Source organism: Pongo pygmaeus, chromosome 3 (genome assembly GCF_028885625.2).
Source record: "Pongo pygmaeus isolate AG05252 chromosome 3, NHGRI_mPonPyg2-v2.0_pri, whole genome shotgun sequence".
NCBI classification, from domain to species: domain Eukaryota; kingdom Metazoa; phylum Chordata; class Mammalia; order Primates; family Hominidae; genus Pongo; species Pongo pygmaeus.
This window is the reverse complement of record NC_072376.2, coordinates 53928240-53954399: the sequence shown is the minus strand read 5'-3', so window position 1 is coordinate 53954399 and position 26160 is coordinate 53928240. Positions and strand designations below refer to the sequence as shown.

The 26160-nt window shown below is 34.7% G+C and overlaps 1 long non-coding RNA gene across 1 annotated transcript; it reads right to left on the bottom strand.

The window, feature by feature from the left end:
- Positions 1-16369: 16369 nt before the first annotated feature.
- On the bottom strand, positions 16370-21071 carry LOC129035038 (uncharacterized). Its single transcript, XR_008502075.1, has 3 exons — positions 20916-21071; positions 17222-17370; positions 16370-16541 (listed from the first exon to the last, which is right to left on the bottom strand). It is a non-coding gene; the product is annotated as an uncharacterized LOC129035038 (long non-coding RNA).
- Positions 21072-26160: the final 5089 nt, after the last annotated feature.

Genomic DNA, 26160 nt, shown 5'->3' with positions numbered 1-26160 from the left:
ATTTGCAGTCTTCAGAATCTGTCTCAGAATAATTTTGAATAAAGAAAGGAAGTTGTCTCTGAAAACAAACTAGTAGTATTTGGCTTTTCAAGCATTTGCTAATATAGGAGAAAAATCACTTAGAATAAAAAAAATTAATCACAAAAAATGTTCCCTAATGGAATGTGTATTCCATGTTTAAACATGTTGGAACCCTGATATTCATTATGCTTTACAAATCCTGGGTTTGATTTTATTTATCTTTAATTACTAAACCTGAGTACTCATAATAATAGGACTATTGCAAGCATTTTCATGTTCGCACTGTAACTGACATAGTGAAGAAATGGCAGAAAATATAATCTTTCTCCAACTCTTAATTATTGAAAGGGAATTTTAAAACTTACTCTTATCTCTTTATTGCATATTTATTCTATACCAGACACTACTCTCAGCGTATCATGAGTTAGTCCATTTAATCCTCATTAAAAAAATAAAATGAGAGGACAAAGAGATCAAATAGCTTTCCACCAAGGCATAAACTCTAGAATCTGGGTTATTAAGCTCCATTGTTTACTACTGACTCATGAAGAAGATAATCTCATCACATTAGAATAAGTGTGGAAAAAAACAGTATTTAATAATAATATACTTCAGGTGCTTTGTACACCTTACATCCATTATATTTCAGAAGAGTTTCCTGACAGATGATTCCATTGTATAGTTGGAAAAAACAGAATCATGTAGCAGTTAAACAACTTGCTAAATTTTTATAATTCTTTACTAATGGAATTTAAACCTGTTTGTCCAATTACAAACCTTTAGGCATTGGAATGCACTGAATTTCAGTCTGGCCAACTTGAGTCTTGAGGGAAAATAAAGTTCTTATGAATTCCTTAAGTCAACAAACTATCTTATTCCAAACTAATATATTAAATAGCACAATAAAGTCAGAGTTAAACTTCACTTACAAAACTCAATTTCAAATTAAAAAATCACAAGTTATATAAACAAAAGTATTATTAAAATTAAAGTTAACATCAATTTAATGTGAAATACATCACATTACAAGTAAATCAATCATTATTTTTATGATTTAATTGGTTTTATGATCTAGCTCCAAATATAGCCCATTTCCCTGGCAGTCAGTGTATTAAAGTGTCAATATTTTGCAATATGTTCACTAGAGTATGCTTTTGATGGTAGCCATGAGTCTGATATATTTCAGGCCCTTGTATAGTGATTTAATTTTCCCAAAACATTTCTTCTTTTGAATGATTTCAAAGTGATTTTCCCAGAAGTGCATTTGACTTCAATAAACTATCTTTGTTACCAATTATTAGTCTATGAGACCAGTAAAATATAAGTTGCTGCACTCTTTTATGATTACAAACTATATTTTAATATTTAAATTAATTAGTTAAATATTTAAACAAATGTAAGTTTTAGTCTTTAAATCTTTATTTCAATTGAAATTTAACTGAGTGAATAAAAAATATGTCCGTATATATAAGTATAATCATTAATGATCTTTCAAATTAATAGATGTTGAGTGTTCCGTAAAATTTCAGGTTCTAGTCTAAGTTCTTAAGGTACATCAGTAAGAGAAAATAATACAAAATCTTTGCTTATGGAGTTTACCCAACATGAGATTATGGATGTCACTGTGTACAATATTAACACATAGCAAAGTAGATGAGTCATATACACTTATCATTGCATTGAGTGTTAATATCTGTTTTTATAGATTTGTACTTGTAAGCAAAGATATTCTAACCTAAAAGTTATCTTCAGCTATAAAGATTATAATTGTCTGTTAAACTGGTTTATAAGGTTATAATCTAGCTAGATTATTACGGTTACTAAACTACTATTATTTTAATGTACTTTGTAATGTTATATTTTAAAATTACAATGGAAATAGAAATTTAAATTTCAAACATATTGTATAAAACTATTTGATAATGACCTCACAACACATTTGTAGAACTACAAGGATCCAGAAAACCCACATTTGGTGAAAAGACGATGATTCTAACATGGTCATGTTGAGTTTGAATTCTCCATAACACCAACCACGTATATGCTTTTCTTATTCTTCTTAAGATATAACAATCATCTCTAAAGATGTTCAGCTTACATATAATAGAAAACATATACATTAAAATAAAACATTTTAAAAACAATCCTCAAATTGATGGTGATAGCTCTTTCTCATTCTCTCATCCATCTTTCTGTGTACTTAAATATTTATATTCTAATTTGGCAAATATATAAGACTGCATCAGTATTAGCAACATATATTGATTTTAATATTTCTGGAAAAAACTGACAATATTTGTCTCTTTGTAATTGACTTCTCAATTTATTTAATATAGATTTATCCTAAAGGGATATTTAGATATAACTGGAAATATTCATAGTATCTGAATATAGAAGTATACATAGAGAATAAATATCACAAACATGACTATATAAATGTAAATATTATTTAAAATGTTTAGCAGTAGCCAAATAAATTATAAGACAGAGTACAATATAGTCATTAACACAATTCTCCAGAAATATATGTAATAATGCCTTATCCATTTATTGTATACTTTATAAAAATTTATGGCTCCCATATCTCCTATATGCTAGACTATATTAAATATTGGTTATGCAGCACTGAGCAATATATATTTGGTTAACATTCTTTCCAAATTATATATGTCAGGTGGGAAACAATTAAATAAACATCAGATAAATAAACATAAATAAAAATATTCATGGGTATGCTGCATAAAGAATAGTCAAATCTTGAAACATGAAAATTATAATATAAATATTTTTAAAAGTCTATATTAACATATTTTTAGAAGATAGACTGTAAGGCAAGGTGAAATAGATGTAACTGCAGGAAATACCTTGCCTTTTCTTATAGTATAGTACCATTATGTGAATGCACACATATACATATAATAACATACATATGCACACACATACATTATCTGGGAATCAGCACTGTTGCTTGAAATACAATGTGAGTACCAAAGGTGAGCCACATATGTAATTTAAAATTTCTCATAGTCAATAAAAGCACATAAAATTAAATTTAATATCTTTTTAAACCAGTCTATCCAACATATTACTATTTCAATATTAATTAATATGAAGATAATTAAAGAGGTTTTTTACATTTTTTGTACTACAGCCTCAAAGTCTGGTATGTTACACTTATAGCACCTCTTAATTTGAACAAGCCAGATTTTACACATTCAATATTATGTGACTAATTGCTATCATTTTGGACAATGAAGACAATATATAGATAAATGTAATTTTTAAATTATATTTCTATATATTATATATTTATATATGCTAAGGAAGCATAATTTGAAGGAGAGAGAATTGAATGGAGTTAGATCTGGACTGGCATTTGTTGTATAGTGGGCTCATAAGAAATAATTTATTTTTACCTAATCTGATAATTCTGGTACTTCTGTTGCATATAATGTCACAAATTAAATGTATTATAAAGTTACAAATTAATTTTGAAGTTACATAATATGTGTATATTCAAAATAACATTAACACTTGAAATTTGTGCTATGTCATTTAGGAGTCACTTATAGTTTAAAATTTATTTAAAAATTTGTTTTAATAGTTTTCCTCTAAAAGTATTTTAACTGAAATAATTGCCAATTAAAATTTGTAAGTCCTTATACACTTATAAAAGCATGATTCCATTTGATTCTATTTCTTCTTTAGTCTCTGTAAAAATGAAAACATTACTTACTGCTTACCACCAAGATTACCTGACAGAAATATTTACATGAAGTGTTTCAATAATGCTTATATTTATTGGACAATCAATATGCCAGCATTGTTCTAAGTGCTTTCTATATTATGTCATATCATTTTCATTATTCTCTTACAAGATAGGTGATATCCATAATTATGAGAAATATAAAACAGAGCAACACAAATTGTTTCTGTAGTTGTTTTTCTTGGAATATGTAAGTAGAAACACCAAGAAGACTAATTTCATAAACATGATAGTTCTGGTTATGCTGTACTTTTCTAATTTTGACGCACAAATTTGGGATATATGCCTAAAAATGTCTATGATATGAATCCAAATTACACTCTAATTATAGAATTTTGAGGCTACCACTTTAGCATAGCTTGTAGCTAGATTTCCTGTCATAAAATAATTGAGTTAAATACTAATTATAAGGACGGATGTATTTAATTTTTATGTATCAAAAAAAGGCAATTTACATTTAAAATTTATAAATATTAACACAATTTTGTTTTATTTATTTAGATTCATAGATACTAATATTATGCTAAATCTAACTTGGTCTCTTAAATGACAAGTTTTATCCCTACAGAAAATAATACTAAGACACAAAACAGTAGCTATATTAAGACTAAACAGAGATGGAAATGACAGAGTTGTACTAGACTCTTGATTAACTTCTTTCTAGACACGTGACCAAAGCAGATCAGTTGATCTCTATCCTGTATTGTACTCACCAGTAAAATATGCGTAGTAGTCCTGACCTCTTGAGGTAGATGGGAGGATTAAATTAGACACTGTTCTGTAAAGTGCTTAGCTCATTAGGAGTGAAACATATAGTTCTTATTTGGTAGATGTAATGACTTTTTGGAAATAATCATTATAAGAACAGAAAGTATATTTTAGTGGTAAATAAATATGGTGCCTACAAAAGCATCCAGGTGAATCCTTTTTTAATAACATAAAGATAATCTTAATTGACTCTGCTTTTCTATTCATTAGGTGTGAATTAGTAAGGTTTACTTCAGATGGGTTTGCCTATATAATCATTATTTTAGTCTGAGTTCACTTTTAGTTAATGTAGCCTGAAATGTGAATCTAGTGAGTAATGTATTTTAGTTACATTGCCAAAAATTTGGAGAAATTCTCAAATTTGCTTGTCAAATGGAGTGTGTCTCTGTAAGGAAACAAATTTAACATTTTGGTTGAAAAGGAAAAAAGTATATAATCATAAAATTTGTTATTATTCTAAACCTTACAGGTGCCATATGGTGATATCTTTATTTTTTAATTACAAATGTAAATATTTAAATGTTTATTTTAGTATCATATTTATATTATATACAAAAGAAAACTAAACTTAATCTCTGCATTTGAAAAATAAGTGCACTTCCTACAAAAATATAAAAACATGGGCTTTGCAGTTTTGCTCAAAACATATTAATGCATATTATATCATTATTAATATTTTAAATAAAGGCATTAAGTTGAACACTTCCTTTTTTCCTGTGACATTTTGTGCTGGGAACTTTCTGCACTGGTGCAGGTAGATACTCTTTTGAATACTATAAAATCAATAAAATCACTGGAATTTATTTAACTAATATAGTTGTAATAAACTATGAATTAGAAATGACAGATTCCGTGGAGAAGGTTTACTCAACTTTCCATAAGTTGTGGATCAGCCCAAGAATATTTAAGCATAAGTACTTAGTAGTTTAAACTTCACCATATTTGTCAGAACTAATGCTTTATTTATACACCACTGACTTTTCTTGTCAGGCCACAGGATTTAGTGGTTTGGAAACACATGAAATTATGAATTAAAATTTTATGTCAGAATACGAAAAAAAAAATCTAATGTATAGTCATCTGTTTTTGTTTTAAACATCCTGTAAATCATTGAAAGAGAAGAAGATGAAACCTGAATGGAATGTTTTGTATGCTTTCAATAATAACAAATGGATGACTCCCTGATACAATTTTTCTTTCCACTACAACCTATTTTTCGTTCTTTTGCAGGCAGGGCCTAAGCAGTAGTAGTGAAAGCTCTCATGAGTTACTAGCATCAACCACAAATAAAGATAAGTTTTCAAATATTTTATTTTTGTAACTTTTTAAGTCTAGCTTTAAGAAATATTTGAAGTCCAGCTTTAAGAAATATTTTTCAACTATATTTCCACTTTTGTGAAGCAGTGTGATTGACATTTAACCTTCCATGCTGCAATACAGCACAGTACTTTGGCTGAAACATCTTAAAATACCTGTTCTCAAAAATCAAATTGGAAACTGAGAATGAAAAATATAATCAACACTTGCTAAAGAAATTATACTTATCTGTGGAGCCTATAATTTGCAAAAATTTTGAGATGGTTTCTATTTCCACAAATACACCTTCAGGGAAATGTTCAAATAATGACATATTGTATTTTGAGACAAATTAGTAAATTTATATGAATTTACTGAGTTATCTTTTTTCCCTTGTGATCACCTGGAAACAATGAGGAGTTTAGGAGTATGTATTTCGTGGATAGAAAAACTCAGTTTTTCTCTAGGGATATTCTTTCGTATTAAAAAACCAGATTAGTACTATAGATTAAACTATATCATATGACCTCTTTAGAGATGTAATTAGCTGACAGTCAGTGATTATGGTCAGAGGTAATGAAATAACACAGGAGCCAGATGATGATATCTAGATATCTAGGACAAATTCCATGACACTTGGACCTAGGAGCAGGGGTACTACCCTGGGCCATACGTATTGGAGTGCTTCACATATATGAACACTGAAACACAAATATAAATGTAATTTATATAGTGTATTAAATAAAAATTCAAATATATATGTCATAATTTTTAAGAATTCTCTTAAGAAAGTTTGTTGAATATTCGTACTTAATCAAGCGAATTAAATGTTCTGGAGATGGACTTTGGAGGGGAACTTTGCTTGTCAGGCCACAGGATTTAGTGATACTGACAACACAAGTCGATGATGAGAGAAAAGAACTCGGGTCACCTACAGAGAGTGCCTAAGGAACTCGGTTCCAAAGATAAATGGTGCTTCATTTCTCCCCTCTGTTGTGTGGTGGTGTTTTGGGAAGTGCTGAGTACAGTATAGTGTGAGGGACAGGAATGCTGAATAATATGTGGTATGAGAAAGGGAACCAGCCTGTCCTGATTTGCTGGAGAGTTTGACCTTGTCAATCTTCAGTCTGGTTTGAAATGGTCCAGCGATGGCCCAGGCATCATGGGATTCAGGCGCAGCTTTGAAAACCCTGTCCTTTCCAGGATATTTTTGCTGACTCCACCTGGCTCATAAGCAGCGAGCCTGGCTAGAAGAAAAAGGAAAGCAGCTCCTTTGTTTCCCTGGTTGTAGAAGAATCCCTAAGGAGGAACCAGATGGATCCTGTTACAGGAAAGCAGTTCAGGCTGTGAGTACAGCTACATTTATTGTGTGTGTGTGTGTGTGTGTGTGTGTGTGTGTGTGTGTAGACTCCAGTTTCCTTCTTGCTCTGGACCCCACAAGTGTTATGGGAAAAAATGTTTATACCAAAATGATTGTGGTAGAGCCTGTGAGAATGGCCCAGATACAAAGACCTGGGAGTCTTGATTGATTTCACATAGTATGCGAAAGACAATCATCAAGAATGGCTGTGTTCAGGATATATAGAATACTGGGAAATTAGCAGGATTTAAGAAAACAAAGGTTTTTACTTGTTAATTTTGACATATATTACATATTAAAGAAGAAATATTAAGTAGACTTAGTTATTCTGGTGTTTTGGAGAAAATCAGGTTATAGATAATATTTAAAACTGTGGAACTACTTGTGATTTCCTAGCAATTAAGTGTAGATATCAAAGCCCTGGGAAATGCCAACATTTAGATATTAGAAAGAAAAGAAAAGAAAATTGTTAAGTATCCAATGAGGAAAGAGAAAAATATTGTTTTCATCAAGAATGAAGAAGGGATAAATGATATCAAATACTACTGAATGATGAACTAAAATGAAGATGGAGAAATGACAATTGGATTGGCAATTAAAAGGTTATTGATGACAATCACAAAATAATTTCAGTGGAGTTGTGGAGATGAAGTCTTAATCATAATTGGTTGGAGAATAAATGAGTGGTTAGGAAGTAGGAACAGGGAATTTAGTTAGCAGAACTTTAATTTACAATCTTGAAAGCTGGAATTTGAACATCTCATCTGAATAAGACTAGCAGAAACAAGAATTACTTAATACCAATACTCCTCTGACATTAATCTAATGGTGATGTTTGTCTCTTGTCATGTTGATTTTCCTCCTGAAACTGTGCATTTACAGACAGCATGTTCAGTAACGCCAGCTTTAAAAATAATAAATGCATAGGCAAGAAGCTGGATCTGTCTCTCAATTCTGAACCACTATTCAAAAGAAACTACACTGCTTTATCTGCAAGTATTTGGAAGTTCTAGCTTTGTTTTTAATTTCAATAGTGTTATATGAAGCTATTTTATTAATTTTTTGCCACCAGGCATTAACATTTTTAATAAATCTGCTTTCCAAATAGTAATGATTCCAATAGGACATTAGAGATAATGAGTTTTACATTAGAGATAAATGAGTTTTACAAAGAACAGATGTAACTTGATTAGGAACAGAAAGAGCCTGAGTCACCCAATCAAAGATTGCTTATTGGGTGTGGACAACTATAACAATCAGAAAACTGAGTAAAGCAAAACCTACAAACAAATAGTAACTAAAAAAATGTCATTTATTAGGCTATAACAATTTTTCAAAGTTTCTGAAACCTAAGGATAATACTTTCAATTTGATACAGTAGAATTGTTCGAGTATACTTACTAAAATGCCACTGCTAGAAATATTAAAAAGTGATAGAAATAAGCATAAAACAAGGCAAGGAGTGGAATAAAACTAAGTTAAAAAGAGAGATATAGATAATTGGATTACAAGATTAGGAAGTTTTAAAATGTGGTTAGTTGTAAAGAAAGAAACACAGAGAGTGAAAAAAATGCTAAGGCATTTTGAAGAGGGTTTGAATATATATACATATATACACACACATGCTTTTATATATATATATATACATATATATATATAAAAATATAAATATAACGGTGTGTGAAATACCAAGTATCTTTTCCTACCACAATGGTATGAAACTAGAAATCAATAATAGACAGGATTTTAGAAAATTTACAAATATGTGGAAATTACACAATATGCACTTAAGCAACTAATGAGCCAAAGGTAAGTATAAAAGAAAATTTTAAAATATCTTAGAAAAACAAAATGGATCACCATGTACCAAAACTTATGGAATGTAGCAAAAGCTGTTCTAAGAGGGAGGTTATGTCAATAAATGACATACATCAAAAAAAGAAGAAAGATTTCAAATAAATGAGCTAATGTTACACCACAGGAACTAAAAAAAGAACAAACTATACCCATAGTTAGTAGAAGGAAGGAAATAATAAAGACTACAGCAGAAATAAATGAAATACATGAAATGATGCAGATTGGGAAAATGATACAAAAGATCAATGACACTAAGTCTTTTTTTAAAGATTAAGAAAATAACAATAATTTACATAGAGTGAGAAAAAATCTTAGACTCAAAATCAGAAATGAAAGAGGAAAGATTACAACTAATACAATAGAACTATACAGGTTCACAAGAGACTATGGTGGGCAATTATACACCAATAAATTGGATAACTTAGAACAAATTAATAAATTTCTAGACACATACAACCTGCTAAGACTAAATCATGAAGAAATAGAAAAGCTGAACAAATCAATTCTGAGTAAAGAGATTAGTAATAAAAAGCCTCCCATCCAAAAAGAAAAAAAAAAGCCCAGGACCTGATAAAAGTGTCACTGCTGAATACTATCAAACACTGAAAGATCTAATACCAATATTTCTCAAACTTCCAAAAATTGAAAAGGAGGTAACACTTAATTTTTTTTCCACAGGTCCAAGACAACTTCTAATGGGAACACTTTCAAACTTATTTTATAAGGCCAGCATTACTGTGATATTAAAGCTAGATAAGGACACTACAAGAAAAGAACATTACAGGCCAATATGCCTGATTAACGCAGAAGCAAAAATTCTTAATAATATACTAGCAAACAAAATTCATCCAAATGTTAAAAGAATGATTCACCATAATCAAGTGGGATTTATCCCTGCAATGCAAGGATGGTTCAATATATGCAAATCTATAAATGTTATGTTCCACATTAACTGAATGGACAAAAACCGCATGATCATTTCAATACATGCAAAAAAGGCATTTGACTAAATTTTATATTCTTTCATGAAAAACGCTATCAATAAATTAGATGTAAAAGTAATGTACCTCAACACAATAAAGGTTGTATGTGACAAGACCACAGCTAACATCACACTTGACAGTGAGAAATTGAAAACCTTTTCTCTAAGATTGGGCATAAGACAATTCCCACATATTTCAAAATTTTTATGACTATTATAAATGGATTGTGTTCTTGATTTGAATCTCAGCTTGAATGTTATTGATGTATAGAAATGCTATTGATTTTTACATTGATTTTGTATCCTGATCCCTTACTGAAGTTATTTATCATCTCTAGAAAGGTTTTATGGAGATTTCATGGTGAAAGTATAGAGTCATATTGTCTGTGAAGAGAGACAGTTTGACTTCTTCTTTTCTTATTGGATGCCTTTTATTTCTTTATCTTGCCTGATTGCTCCAGCTAGAATTTCCAGTGCTAGGGGCATGCTTGTCTTGTTCCAATTCTCAATGGCAATGGTTCAAGCTTTTTCTCATTTAGCATGATTTTGGCTGTGAGATTTTTATGGATGGTTCTTACTATTTTTAAGTATGTTCCATTTTTGTGACAAAGGCACCTAGTTTGTTAAGGGTTTCCTTTTCTGAGGGTTTTTTTAATATATAAAAATAGTGATTCCTGATCTTTTTATTTTCTATTTGCAAGATCAGTCTTTCTTAATCCTTTGACTTTGTGCCTTTGGGTGTCATTACATGTGAGATGGGTCTGTTGAAAAGGGTAGATGGTGGGGCTTTGTCTTTTTATCCATCTTTCCACTCTATGTCTTATAAATAGGATGTTTAGCCTATTTATATCCAGAGTTACTACTGATATGTGAGATTTTGATCTTGTTATGTTGTTAGCTTGTTGCTATGACGACTTGATGATGTAGCTGCTTTACAATGTCTGGATATGTGCTTAATTGTGTTTTTGTGGTAACAGTTGTCATTTTCTTATTCCATGTTTAACACCCTTTCCTAGACCTCTTGTAAGGCTGGTCTAGTGGTAATGAATTCCATCAGTGTTTGTCTGAGAAGAATTTTATTTCTCTTATGCTTATGAGGCCTTGTTTGATAAGATAAAAAATCTTTGGTGAATTTTTTTAAAGGATTCTGAAAATATGCCTACAACCTCTTCTGACTTGTGAGATTTCTGTAAGAGGTCCACTGCTACCCTGAAGGGGTTCCCCTTGTATGTGTACTGATTCTTCTTTTTAGCTGCCTTAAGATTTTTTCCTTCACATTGATCTTGATGAATCAGATGACTGTGTGCCTTGTGGATGGTCATCTTGTATAGTATCTAGGTAGTTGTATTAGTCCATTCTCATGCTCCTATAAAGAACTACCTGAGACTGGCTAGTTTATAAAGAAAAGGGGGATAATTGACTCCCAGTTACATGGACTTAATGGGAAGCATAACTGAGAGGACTCAGGAAATTTACAATCATGGCTGCAGTTGAAGGGAAAGCAAAAACCTACTTCACATGGTGGCAGGAAAGACAGAATGCAAAGTGAGAAGTGCAACATGTCTTTAAATCACGCATGGGATCTCATGATAATTCAGTCACTATCATAAGAGCAGCAAAGAGTAACTTTGCACCCAAGATCCAATCTCGTCTCATCAAGAACCTCCTCCAATCTGACATGAGATTTGGTCAGAAATGCAAATCCAAGCCTGTGTTTCCAACCTACTGAATCAAAAGAAAAGTTTAACTCTGTGAGATGAATCCACATATTGCAAAGTGTTTTCACAGATAGCTTCCTTCTGGTTTTTAGCATGGGATATTTGCTTCTTCAGTATAGGCCTCAATGGGCACCCAAATGATCCTTTGCAGATTCTACAAAAAGAGGGTTTCCAACCTTTTGAATCAAAAGAAAGGTTTAACTCCTCTGTAAGATGAATCCACACATCACAAAGCATTTTCACAGATGGCTTATTTTTAGTTTTATGAATTACCTCAATGGGCTCCCAAATGTCCCTTCACAGATTCTATGAAAAGAGTGTTTCCAACCTGCTGAATCAAAAGAATGGTTTAACTCAGTGAGATGAATCCACACATTGCAAAGCATTTTCACAGATGGCTTCTTTCTAGTTTTTATTGTGAAATATTGAGGGTTTTTTTTTAACTATAGGGTTAAATGGGCTCCAAAATGATTTTTCACAGATTCTACAAAAAGAGTGTTTCCAAACTGCTGAATCTAAAAAAAGATTTAGCTCTGTGAGATGAATCCACACAACACAAATAATTTTCACAGATAACTTCTTTCTAGTTTTTATTGTGAGATATTTGGTTTTCCACTATAAGCCTCAGTGGGCTCCCAAATTTCCATTCGCAGATTCTACAAAAAGAGTGTTTCCAACCTGCTGAATAAAAAATAAATTAAAAAAAGTTTAACTCTGTGAGATGAATGCACACATAGCAAAGTGTTTTCACATATGGCTTCTTTCAAGTATTTATTGCAGGATATTCATCTTTTAGCTATAGGGCTCAGTAGGCTCCCAAATGTCCATTGGAAGGTTCTACAAAAAGAGTGTTTCCAACCTTCTGAATCAAAAGAAAGGTTTAACCTGTTAAGTGAATCCATGCATTGCAAAGTGTTTTGTGGTAGCTTCTTTCTTGTTTTTATAGTGGGATATTTGGTTTTTCACTATAGATATCAAAGGGCTCCCAAATGTCTCTTTGCAGATTCTACAAAAAGAGTGGTTCCAACCTGCTGAATCAAAATAAACGTTTAACTCTGTGAGATGAATCCACACATGACAAAGCATTTTCACAGATAGCTTCTTTCTAGTTTTTATTGCAGAATATTTGGATTTCCACTATAGGCGGCCTCAATGGGCACCCAAATGTCACTTTGCAGATTCTACAAAAACAGAGTTTTCCACCTGCTAAATCAAAAGAAAGGTTTAAATCTGTGAGGTGAATCCACACATCCCAAAGTGTTTTCACAAATAGCTTCTTTCTAGTTTTTATCATGGGATATTTGGTTTTTCACTATATGCCTCTCTGGGTTCCCAAATGTCCCTGCACAGATTCTACAAAAAGAGTGTTTCCAACCTTCTGAATAAAAAGAAATGTTTAACTCTGTAAGATGAATCCATATATTGCAAAGAATTTTCACAGATAGCTTCTTTCTAGTTTTTATTGTGGGATATTGGTTTTTTACTACAGGCCTCAATGAACTCCAAAATGTCACTGTGCAGATTCTACAAAAAGAGTGTTTCCAACCAGCTAAGTCAAAAAAAGATTTAATTCTGTTTAATTTATCCACACATTGGAAAGCATTTTCACAAATAGCTGCTTTCTAGTTTTTATCGTGGGACAGTCAGTTTTTGACTATAGGCCTCAATGAGTTCCAAAATGACCCTTCACAGATTCTACAAAAAGAGTATTTCCAACCTTCTGAACCAAAAGAAAGGTTTAATTCTGTGAGATAAATCCACATATCACAAAGCACTCTCACTATTAGATTTTTCCTAGTATTTATCGTGGGATATTCGGTTATTCACTATAGGCCTGAAAGGCTCCGAAATGTCCATTCACAGATTCTACATGAGACTGTTTCCAACTTCCTGAATCAAAAGACATTTTTAAATCTGTGAGATGAATACACACATCTTAAAGTGTATTCACAGACAGCTTCTTTCAAGTTTTAATCACAGAATATTCGGTTTTAACTATAGGCCTCAATGGGCTCCCAAATGTCCCTTGGCAGATTGTACACAAAGAGTATTTCCAACCTGCTGAATCAAAAGAATGGTTTAACTCTGTGAAATGAATCCACATATCACTAAGCATTTTCACAGACAGCTTCTTTCTTGTTTTTATCATGGGATAATTGGCTTTCCACTATAGGTCTCAATGGGCTCCCAAATATCTCAGTGAAGATTCTACAAAAAGAGTGTTTCAAACCTGCTGAATCAAAAATAAGTTTTAACATTGTTTGATTAATCCACACATCAGAAAGCTTTTTTACTTTTATTAGATAACTTCTTTCTAATTTTTATCTTGGGATATTCAGTTTTTCACCATAGGCCACAATGGGCTCCCAAATTTTCCATCGCAAATTCTACAATAAATGTATTTCCAACCTGCTGAATCAAAAGAAAGTTTTAATTCTGTGAGATGAATCCACACATCACAAAGGGTATTCAAAGATAGCTTCTTTCTACTTTTGATCGTGAAATATTTGGTTTCTCAATATAGGCCTCAATGGGCTCCCAAATGGCACTGTACAGATTCTACAAAAAAGAGTGTTTCCAACCTGCTGAATCAAAAGAAAGGTTTAAGGCTATTTGATTTATCCACAGGTCAAAAAGAGCTTTCACAGATATCTTCTTTCTAATTTTTATTATGAGATATTTGGTTTTTCACTATAGACATCAATGGTCTCCAAAATGTCCCTTCACAGATTGTACGAAAAGAGTATGCAACCTGCCAAATCAAAAGAAGGTTTCAACCCTGTGAGGTGAATCCACATGTTGCAAAGCATTTTCAGAGATAGCTTCTTTCCAGTTTTATCATGGGATATTCAGTTTTTTGCTATATGCGTCAATGAGTCCCAAATGTCCTTTCATTGATTCTATAAAAAGAGCATTTCCAACCTGCTGAATCAAAGGAAAGATTTAACTCTGTGAGCAGAATCCAAACATCACAAAGCATTTTCACAGATAGCTTCTTTCTAGTTTGTATCATGGGATATTCTGTTTTTCACTATAGACCTCAATTGGCTCCCAAATGACTGTTCACAGATTCTACAAAAGGAGCGTTCTCCACTGCTGAATCAAAAGAAAGGTTTAACTCTCATTCTAGTTTAGATTGCGGGATATTCGGTTTTTTCACTATAGGCCTCAATGGGCTCCCAAATGTCTCTGTGCAGATTCTACAAAAAGAGTGTTTCCAACCTGCTGAATCAAACAAAAAAGTTAAACTCTGTGTGATTTATCCACACATTGGAAAGCATTTTCACACATAGCTTTTTTCTAGTTTTTGTTACGGGATATTCGGTTTTTCAGTACAGACATCAAAGGGCTCCAAAATGTCCCTTTGCAGATTTGACAAAAAGACTGTTTCCAACATGCTGAATCAAAAGAAAGGTTTAACTCTGTGAGTTGAATCCACACATTGCAAAGCATTTTCAGAGCTAGCTTCTTTCCAGTTTTTATTGTGGGATATTCAGTTTTTTTCACTCTACGCTTCAATCAGCTCCCAAATGTCCCTTTGTAGATTCTACAAAAAAAAGTGATCCCAACATGCTGAATGAAAATAAAGGTTTATCTCTGTGAGATGATTCCACACATTGCAAAGCATTTTCACTGAAAGCTTCTTTCTAGTTTTTATCATATGATATGAGTTTTTCACTACAGGCCTCAATGGGCTCCCAAATGTCACTGCACAGATTCTACAAAAAGAATGTTTCCAACCTAGTGAATCAAAAAAAGGTTTAGCTCTGTTTGATTTATCTACACATCAGAAAGCATTTTCACAGAAAGCTTATTTCTAGTTTTTATCGTGGGATATTTTGCTTTCCACTATAGGCTTCAATGGGCTCTAAAATGTTCCTTTGCAGATTCTACAAAAAAAGTGTTTCCAACCTGCTGAATCAAAAGAAAGGTTTTACACTGTGAGAAGAATCCACATATCACAAAGCATTTTCACAGATAGCTTCTTTGTAGTTTTATTGCAGAATATTTAGTTTTTCACCATAGGCTTCACTGGGCTCTCAAATATCTCTGTGCAAATTCTACAAAAGGAGTGTTTCCAACCTGCTAAAGCAAAAGAAAGTTTTACCCTTGTGAGATAAATCCATACATCATGAAACATTTTCACAGATGGCTTCTTTTTAGTTTTCATTGCTGGACATTTTGTTTTTCACTATAGGCCTATATGGGCTCCTTAATGTCCCTTTACAGATTCTAAAAAAAAAGAGTTTCCAACCTGCTGTATCTAAAGAAAGGTTTCTCTCTGTGAGATGAATCCACCCATCACAAAGCATTTTCACAGATAGCTTCTTTTTAATTTTTATTGTGGGATATTTTGTTTTTCACTATACGCCTCAATGGGCTCCCAAATGTACCTGCACAGATTCTACAAAAAGAGTGTTTACAATCTACTGAATCAAAAAAAAAGTTTATCTCTGTGAGATGAATCCCCACAATGCAAAACATTTTCTCAGATAGCTCTTTCTAGTAGTCTAGTGTGGAATATTCATTTTTTCACTATATGCCTCAAAATCTCCCAAATGCCCCTGCACAGATTCTACAAAAAGAGTGTTTTTCAGCCTGCTGAATCAAAAGAAATGTTTAATTCTGTGAGATAAATCCACACATCACAAAGCATTTTCACATATAGATTCCTTTTAGTTTTCATCGTGGTATATTCGGTTTTTCAGTATAGCCCTCAATAAGCTCCAAAGTGTCCCTGTGCAGATTCTATAAAAAGAGTGTTTCCAACATCTGGAATCAAAAGAAATACTTAACTCAGTTAGATGAATCCACACACCACAAAATGTTTACATACATAGCTTCTTTCTACTTTTTATTGCAGGATGTTCAGTTTTTCACTATAAGCCTCAATGGGCTCCCAAATGTCCCTTCAAAGATAGAACAAAAGAAGTGTTTCCAACCTGCCAAATCAAAACAAAGATTTAACTCTGTGAGATGAGTCTACACATCACAAAGCATTTTCACAGATAGTTTCTTCTTACTTTTTATTGCAGGATATTTGGTTTTTCAGTATAGGCTTCAATGGGTTCCCAAATGCCCCTGCGCAGATTCTACAAAAAGAGTGTTTCCATCCTTCTGAATCAAAAGAAAATTTACTTTGTGAGATGAATCCACACATCACAAAGAGTTTTCACAGATAGATTATTCTAGTTTTTATTGCGAGATATTGTTTTTTCACTACAGACATCAATGGACTCCCAAATTTTACTGGACAGGTTCTAGAAAAAGAGTGTTTTCAACTTTCTGAATTAAAAGAAAGGTTTTACTCTGTGAGATAAATCCACACATCACAGAGTGTATCACAGTTGGTTCTTTCTAGTTTTTATCATGGGATATTCGTTTTTTTACTATAGACCTCAATGGACTCCAAAATGTCCCTTTGCAGATTCTACATAAACAGTGTTTCCAACCTGCTGAATCAAAAGAAAGGTGACCTCTATGAGATGAATCCATGCATCACAAAGGGTTTTCACAAATAGCTTCTTTCTAGTTTTCATTGGTGGATATGTGGTTTTTCATTATAGGCCTTAATGGGCTCCAAAACGTCGTTTTGCAGATTCTACAAAAAGAAAAAAAAAATGTTACTTACCTGATGCATCAAAAGAAAGGTAGGGGGTGGAGCCAAGATGGCCAAATAGGAAGCACCCCAGTCTACAGCTCCCAGCATGAGCGATGCAGAAGAGCGGTGATTTCTGAATTTCCAACTGAGGTACTGGGTTCATCTCACTAGGGAGTGTCATAAAGTGGGTGTAGGACAGTGGCTGCAGCACATCGAGTGTGAGCTGAAGCAGGGTGAGGCATCACCTCACCTGGGAAGCACAAGGGGTCAGGGAATTCCCTTTCCTAGTCAAAGAAAGGGGTGACAGACAGCACCTGGAAAATCGGGTCCCTCCCACCCTAATACTGCACTTTTCCAATGGTCTTAGCAAATGGCACACCAGGAGATTATATCCTGCGCCTGGCTCAGAGGGTCCTACACACATGGAGCCTCACTCATTGCTGGCACAGAAGTCTGAGGTCAAACTGCAAGGCAGCAGCGAGGCTGGGGGAAGGGCATCCACCATTACCCAGGCTTGCATAGCTAAACAAAGTGGCCAGGAAGCTCAAACTGGGTGGAGTCCACCACAGCTCAAGGAGGCCTGCCTGCCTTTGTAGAATCCACCTCTAGGGGCAGGGCATAGCCAAAAGAAAGGTAGCAGAATTCTCTGCAGACTTAAATGTCCCTGTCTGACAGCTTTGAAGAGAGTAGTGGTTCTCCCAGCATGCAGCTGGACATCTAAGAACAGACAGACTGCCTCCTCAAGTGGGTCCCTGACCCCCGAGTAGCCTAACTGGGAGGCACAACCCAGTAGAGACAGACTGACAACTCACGTGGCCGGGTGCTCCTCTGAGACAAAATATCTAGAGGAATGATCAGGCAGCAACATTTGCTGCTCATGAATATCTGCTGTTCTGCAGCCTCTGCTGCTGATACCCAGGCAAACAGGGTCTGGAGTGGACCTCCAGCAAACTCCAACAGAACTGCAGCTGAGGGTCCTGACTGTTAGAAGGAAAGCTAACAAACAGAAAGGACATCCATAACAACACCCCATCTGTAGGTCACCATCATCAAAGACCAAAGGTAGATAAAACCACAAAGATGGAAATAAACAGAGCAGAAAATCTGGAAACTAAAAATCAGAGCACCTCTCCTCCTCCAAAGGAATGCAGCTCCTCACCAGCAATGGAAAAAAGCTGGACAGAGAATGACTTTGACAAGCTGAGAGAAGAAGGCTTTAGAAGATCAAACTACTCCAAGCTAAAGGAGGAAGTTCAAACCCATGGCAAAGAAGTTAAAAACCTTGAAAAAAAAATTAGACAAATGGCTAACTAGAATAACTAATGCAGAGAACTCCTTAAAGGACCTGATGGAGCTGAAAACCAAGGCACAAGAATGACGTGACAAATGCACAAGCCTTAGTAGCCGATTCGATCAACTGGAAGAAAGGGTATCAGTGATGGAAGAGCAAATAAATTAAATGAAGTGAGAAGAGAAGTTTAGAGAAAAAAGAATAAAAATAAATGTACAAAGCCTCCAAGAAATATGGGACTATGTGAAAAGACCAAATCTAGGTCTGATTGTTGTACTTGAAAGTGATGGGGAGAATGGAACCAAGTTGGAAAACACTCTGCAGGATATTATCCAGGAGAACTTCCCCAATCTAGAAAGGCAGGCCAACATTCAGATTCAGGAAATACAGAGAATGCTACCAAGATATTCCTCAAGAAGAGCAACTCCAAGACACATAATTGTCAGATTCACCAAAGCTGAAATGAAGGAAAACATGTTAAGGACAGCCAGAGAGAAAGGTCGGGTTACCCACAAAGGCAAGCCCATCAGACTAACAGCTGATCTCCTGGCAGAAACTCTACAAGCCAGAAGAGAGTGGAGGCCAATATTCAACATTCTTAAAGAATTTTCAACCCAGAATTTCATATCCAGCCAAACTAAGCTTCATAAGTGAAGGAGAAATAAAATACTTTACAGACAAGCACATGCTGAGAGATTTTGTCACCACCAGGCCTGCCCTAAAAGAGCTCCTGAAGGAAGCACTAAACATGGAAAGGAACAAATGGTACCAGCCATTGCCAAAACATGCCAAATTGTAAAGACCATCGAGGCTAGGAAGAAACTGCATCAACTAACGAGCAAAGTAACCAGCTAACATCATAATGACAGGATCAAATTCACACATAACAATATTAACCTTAAATGTAAATGGGCTAAATGCTCCAATTAAAAGACACAGACTAGCAAATTGGATAGAGTCAAGAACCATCAGTGTGCTGTATTCAGGAAACCCATCTCACGTGCAGAGACACACATAGGCTCAAAATACAGGGATGGAAAAAGATCTACCAAGAAAATGGAAAACAAAAAAAGGCAGGGGTTGCAATCCTGCTCTCTGATAAAACAGACTTTAAACCAACAAAGATCAAAAGAGACAAAGAAGGCCATTCCATAATGTTAAAGGGATCAATTCAACAAGAAGAGCTAACTATCCTAAATAGATAGGCACCCAATACAGGAGTACTCAGATTCATAAAGTAAGTCCTTAGAGACTGACAAAGAGACTTAGACTCCCACACAATAATCATTGGAGAATTTAACACTCCACTGTTAACATTAGACAGATCAATGAGACAGAAAGTTAACAAGGATATCCAGGAATTGAATTTAGCTCTGCACCAATTGGACCTAATAGACATCTACAGAACTCTTCACCCCAAATCAACAGAATATACATTCTTTTCAGCACCACACCCCACTTATTCAAAAATTGACCACATAGTTGGAAGTAAAGCACTCCTCAGCAAGTGTAAAAGAACAGAAATTATAACAAACTGTCACTCAGACCACAGTGCAATCAAACTAGAACTCAGGATTAAGAAACTCACTCAAAACCACTCAACTACATGGAAACTGAACAACCTGCTCCTGAATGACTACTGGATACATAACAAAATGAAGGCAGAAATAAAGATGTTCTTTGAAACCAATGAAAACAAAGACACATCATACCAGCATCTCTGGGACACATTCAAAGCAGTGTGTAGAGGGAAATTTATCACACTAAATGCCCACAAGAGAAAGCAGGAAAGATCCAAAATTGACACCCTGACATCACAATTAAAGAACTAGAGAAGCAAGAGCAAATACATTCAAAAGCTAGCAGAAGGCAAGAAATAACTAAGATCAGGGCAGAACTGAAGGAAATAGAGACACAAAAACCCTTCAAAAAATCAATGAATCCAGGAGCTGGTTTTTTGAAAAGATCAACAAAATTGATAGACCACTAGCAAGACTAATAAAGAAGAAAAGAGAGAAGAATCAAATAGATGCAATAAAAAATGATAAAGGGAATATCACCACTGACCCCACAGAAATACAAACTACCATCAGAGAATGCTATAAACACCTCTACACAAATAAACTAGAAAATCTAGAAGAAATGGATAAATTCCTCGACACATACACCCTCCCAAGACTAAATCAGGAAGAAGTTGAATCTCTGAATGAACCAATAACAGGCTCTGAAATTTAGGCAATAATTAATAGCTTACCAAGCAAAAAAAGTCCAGGACCAGATGGATTCGCAGCCAAATTCTATCAGAGGTACAAGGAGGAGCTGGTACCATTCCTCCTGAAACTATTCCAATCAATAGAAAAAGAGTGAATCCTCTCCTTTTATGAAGCCAGCATCATCCTGATACCAAAGCCTGGCAGAGACACAACAAAAAAGAGAATTTTAGACCAATATCCCAGATGAACATCAATGCAAAAATCCTCAATAAAATACTGGCAAACCGAATCCAGCAGCACATCAAAAAGCTTATCCACCATGATGAAGTGGGCTCCATCCCTGGGATGCAAGGCTGGTTCAACATATGCAAATCAATAAACATAATCCAGCATATAAAGAGAACCAATGACAAAAACCATACGATTATCTCAATAGATGCAGAAAAGGCTTTTGACAAAATTCAACAACATTTCATGCTAAAAACTCTCAATAAATTAGGTATTGGTGGGACATATTTCAAAATAATAAGAGCTATCTATGACAAACACACAGCCGATGTCATACTGAATGTGTAAAAACTGGAAGCATTCCCTTTGAAAACTGGCACAAGACAGGGATGCCCTCTCTCACCACTCCTGTTCAACATAGTGTTGGAAGTTCTGGCCAGGGCAATCAGACCGGAGAAGGAAATAAGAGGTATTCAATTAGGAAAAGAGGAAGTCAAATTGTCCCTGTTTGGAGATGACATGATTGCATATCTAGAAAACCCCATCGTCTCAGCCCAAAATCTCCTTAAGCTGATAGGCAACTTCAGCAAAGTCTCAGGATACAAAATCAATGTACAAAAATCACAAGCATTCTTATACACCAATAACAGACAGAGCCAAATCATGAGTGAACTGCCATTCACAATTGCTTCAAAGAGAATAAAATACCTAGGAATCCAACTTACAAGGGATGTGAAGGACCTCTTCAAGGAGAACTACAAACCACTGCACAATGAAATAAAAGAAGATACAAACAAATGGAAGAACATTCTATGCTCATGGATAGGAAGAATCAATATCGTGAAAATGGCCATACTGTCCAAGGTAATTTATAGATTCAATGCCATCCCCATCAAGGTACCAATGAATTTCTTCACAGAATTGGAAAAGTAAACTACTTTAAAGTTCATATGGAACCAAAAAAGAGCCTGCATTGCCAAGACAATACCAAGCCAAAAGAACAAAGCCGGAGGCATCTGGCTACCTGACTTCAAACTATACTACGAGGCTATAGTAACCAAAACAGCATGGTACTGGTACCAAAACAGAGATACAGACCAATGGAACAGATCAGAGCCCTCAGAAACAATGCCACATGTCTATAACCATCTGATCTTTGACAAACCTGACAAAATCAAGAAATGGTGAAATGATTCCTTATTTAATAAATGGTGCTGGGAAAACTGGCTAGCCATATGTAGAAAGCTGAAACTGGATCCCTTTCTTACACCTTATACAAAAATTAATTCAAGATGGATTCAAGACTTAAATGTTAGACCTAAAACCATAAAAACCCTAGAAGAAAACCTAGGCAATACCATTCAGGACATAGGCATGGGCAAGGACTTCATGTCTAAAACACCAAAAGCAATGGCAACAAAAGCCAAAATTGACAAATGGGATCTAATTAAACTAAAGAGCTTCTGCACAGCAAAAGAAACTGCCATCAAAGTGAACAGGCAACCTACAGAATGGGAGAACATTTTTGGAATCTACTCATCTGACAAAGGGCGAATATCCAGAATCTACAATGAACTCAAACAAATTTACAAGAAAAAAACAACCCCATCAAAAAGTGGGGGAAGGATATGAACAGATACTTCTCAAAAGAAAACATTTATGCAGCCAAAAAACACATGAAAAAATGCTCATCATCACTGGCCATCAAGAGAAATGCAAATCAAAACCACAGTGAGATACCATCTCACACCAGTTAGAATGGTGATCATTTAAAAGTCAGGCAAAAACAGGTGCTGGAGAGGATGTGGAGAAATAGGAACACTTTTACACTGTTGGTGGGACTGTAAACTAGTTCAACCATTGCAGAAGTCAGTGTAGCCGTTCCTCAGGGATCTAAAACTAGAAATACCATTTGACCCAGCAATCCCATTACTGGGTATATACCCAAAGGATTATAAATCATGCTGCTATAAAGACACATGCACATGTATTTTTATTGGGGTACTATTCACAATAGCAAAGACTTGGAACCAAGCCAAATGTCCAACAGTGATTGACTGGATTAAGAAAATGTGGCACATATACACCATGGAATACTATGCAGCCATAAAAAATGATGAGTTCATGTCCTTTGTAGGGACATGGATGAAGCTGGAAACCATCATTCTCAGCAAACTATTGCAAGGACAAAAAATGAAACACCGCATTTTCTCACTCATAGATGGGAATTGAACAATAACATATGGACACAGGAAGGGGAACATCACACACTGGGACCTGTTGTGGGTGGGGGGGATGACGTGGGATAGCATTAGGAGATATACCTAATGTTAAATGATGAGTTAATGGGTGCAGCACACCAACATGGCACATGTATACATATGTAACTATCCTGCATGTTGTGCACAAGTACCCTAAAACTTAAAGTATAATAAAAAAAAGGAAAAAACAAACAAATAAACAAAAGAAAGGTTTAGCTCTGTGAGATGAATCCACACATTGCACAGTGTTTTCACAGGTAGGTTGTGAATAGTTTTTATTGTGGTATATTTGGTTTTTCACTATAGGCCTCAAATGACTTTCAAATAACCCTGTGCACGTGCTACAGAAACAGCATTTCAACTGCTGAATCACAATAAAGGTTTACCTCTGTGAGATGAATCCACATATCCAAAAGCGTTTTCACAGACAGCTTCTTTCTAGTTTTTATCACAGGATCCCTGTTTTTCAATATTGGCCTGAATGGGCTCTCAACTATTTCCTGAAATTTCCCTGCACAGATTCTACAGTTTCCAACCTGCTGAATCAAATTAAAGTTTTAACTCACTGTGATGAATCCTCACATCACAAAGGCTTTTCACAGATAGCTTCTTTCTAGTTTTTATCGCAGGATATCAGTTTTCTAATATAGGCCTCAATGGGCTCCCAAATGTCCCTGTGGAGAATCTATAGAAAAAGAGTTTCCAAACTGCTGAATCAAAGAAAAGTTTTAACTCTGTCAGATGAATCCACACACCACGAAACATTTGCACAGATATCTTCTTTCTTGTTTTTATCACGGGATATCGATTTTTCACTATAGTCCTCAAGTGGGCTCACAAATATCCCTGTGTAAATTACACAAAAAGAGTGTTTTGAACCCCTTGAATCAAAAGAAATGTTTAATTCTATGACATGAATCCACATATTGCAAAGCACTTTCACATAGCTTCTTTCCAGTTTTTATCATGGCCTATTGCTTTTTCACTGTAGGTCTCAATGGGCTCCCATATGTCCCTGTGAAGATCTTACAGAAAGAATATTTCCAATCTGCTGAATCAAAAGAAAGATATATGTCTGTGAGGTGAATACACCCACTGCAAAGTTTTCACAGAGAGCTTCTTTCTAGTTTTTATCGCTGAATTTCTGTTTTTCACTATATAACTCAATGGGCTCCAAAATGTCTCTGCACAGATTTTACAGAAAGAGTGTTTCCAAACTGCTGAGTCAAAAGAAAGGTTTAACTATTTCAGATGAATCCACATGTCATAAAGCATTTTCACAGATATCCTCTTTCTTGTTTTTATCGCAGGATATCTGTTTTCACTATAGGATTAAATGGACACCCAAATGTCCTCGTGCAGAATCTACAGAAAGAGTGCTTCCAGCCTGCAGAATCAAAAGAAAGTTTTAACTCTGAGATGAATCCACACGTTGCAAAATGTTTTCACAGATAGCTTCTTTTTAGTTTTTATCGCAGGGTATTCTTTTTTCACTATAGGCCTCAATGTGTTCCCAAATGTCCCTGTGAAGATCCTACAGAAAGAGTGTTTCCAAACTGCTGAATCACAAGAAAGGTTTACCTCTGTGAGATGAATACACACTGGAAAGCGTTTTCACAGATAGCTTCTTTCTTGTTTTTATTGCAGGGTACCTTTTCTTCACTATAGGCTTCAATGGGCTCCCAAATGTCTGTGTAGATTCTACAGAAAGAGTGTTTCCAACCTGCTGATTCAAATGAAAGGATTAACTCTGTGAGATGAAACCAAACATCAAAAAGCCTTTTCACAGATAGTTTCTAGATTTTAATCACAGGATATTTCTTTGCTACTGTAGGCCACAATGGGCACCCAAATACACCCTGCACAGATACTACAGAAAGAGTATTTCCAACCTGCTGAATCAAAAGGAAGGTTTAACTCTATGAGATGCAACCACACATTGCAAAGCATTTTTACAGATAGCTTCTTTCTAGATTTTATCACAGGATTTTGACTTTTCATTATAAGCCTCAATGAGCTCCCAAATGTCCCTTCGCAGATTCTACAGAAAAAGTGTTTCCAATCTGCTGAATCAAATGAAGGTTTTTAATCTGTGAGATGAATCCAACCATCACAAAGCCTTTTCACAGACAGCTTCTTTCTAGTTTTTAATCGTGGGATATCAGTTTCACCATAGGCCTCAGTGGGCTCCCAAATGTCCCTGCGCAGTATGTACAGAAAGAGTGCTTCCAACTTGCAAAATCAAAAGAAAGTTTTAACTCTGTGAGATGAATCCACACATTGCAAAGTGGGTAAAAGATAGCTTTCTTCTAGTTTTTTTCACGGATTCTGTTTTTTTCTCTATAGGCTAATATGGCCTCCCAAATGTCCCTGTGCAGATTCTACAGAAAGAATGTTTCCAACTTGCTGAATCAAAAGAAAGGTTTAACTCTGTGAGATGAATCCCCACATTGCAAAGCATTTTCACAGATAGCTTCTTTGTAGTTTTTATCATGGGAATTCGGTTTTTTACTCTAGTCTCAATGGCCCCCCAAATGTCCTTGCAGAGATTCTGCAGAAAGAGTGTTTCCAACCTGCTGAATCAAATGAAAGGTTTAACTCTGTGAGACGAATCCAAATATCACAAAGCCTTTTCACAGATAACTCCTTTCTAGTTTTTATCATGGGATATTTGTTTTTCACTATAGGCCTCAATGGGCTCCCAAATGTCCCTGCTCAGAATCTACAGAAAGAGTGCTTCCAACCTGCAAAATCAAAAGAAAGTTTTAAGTCTGTGAGATGAATCTGCATATTGCAA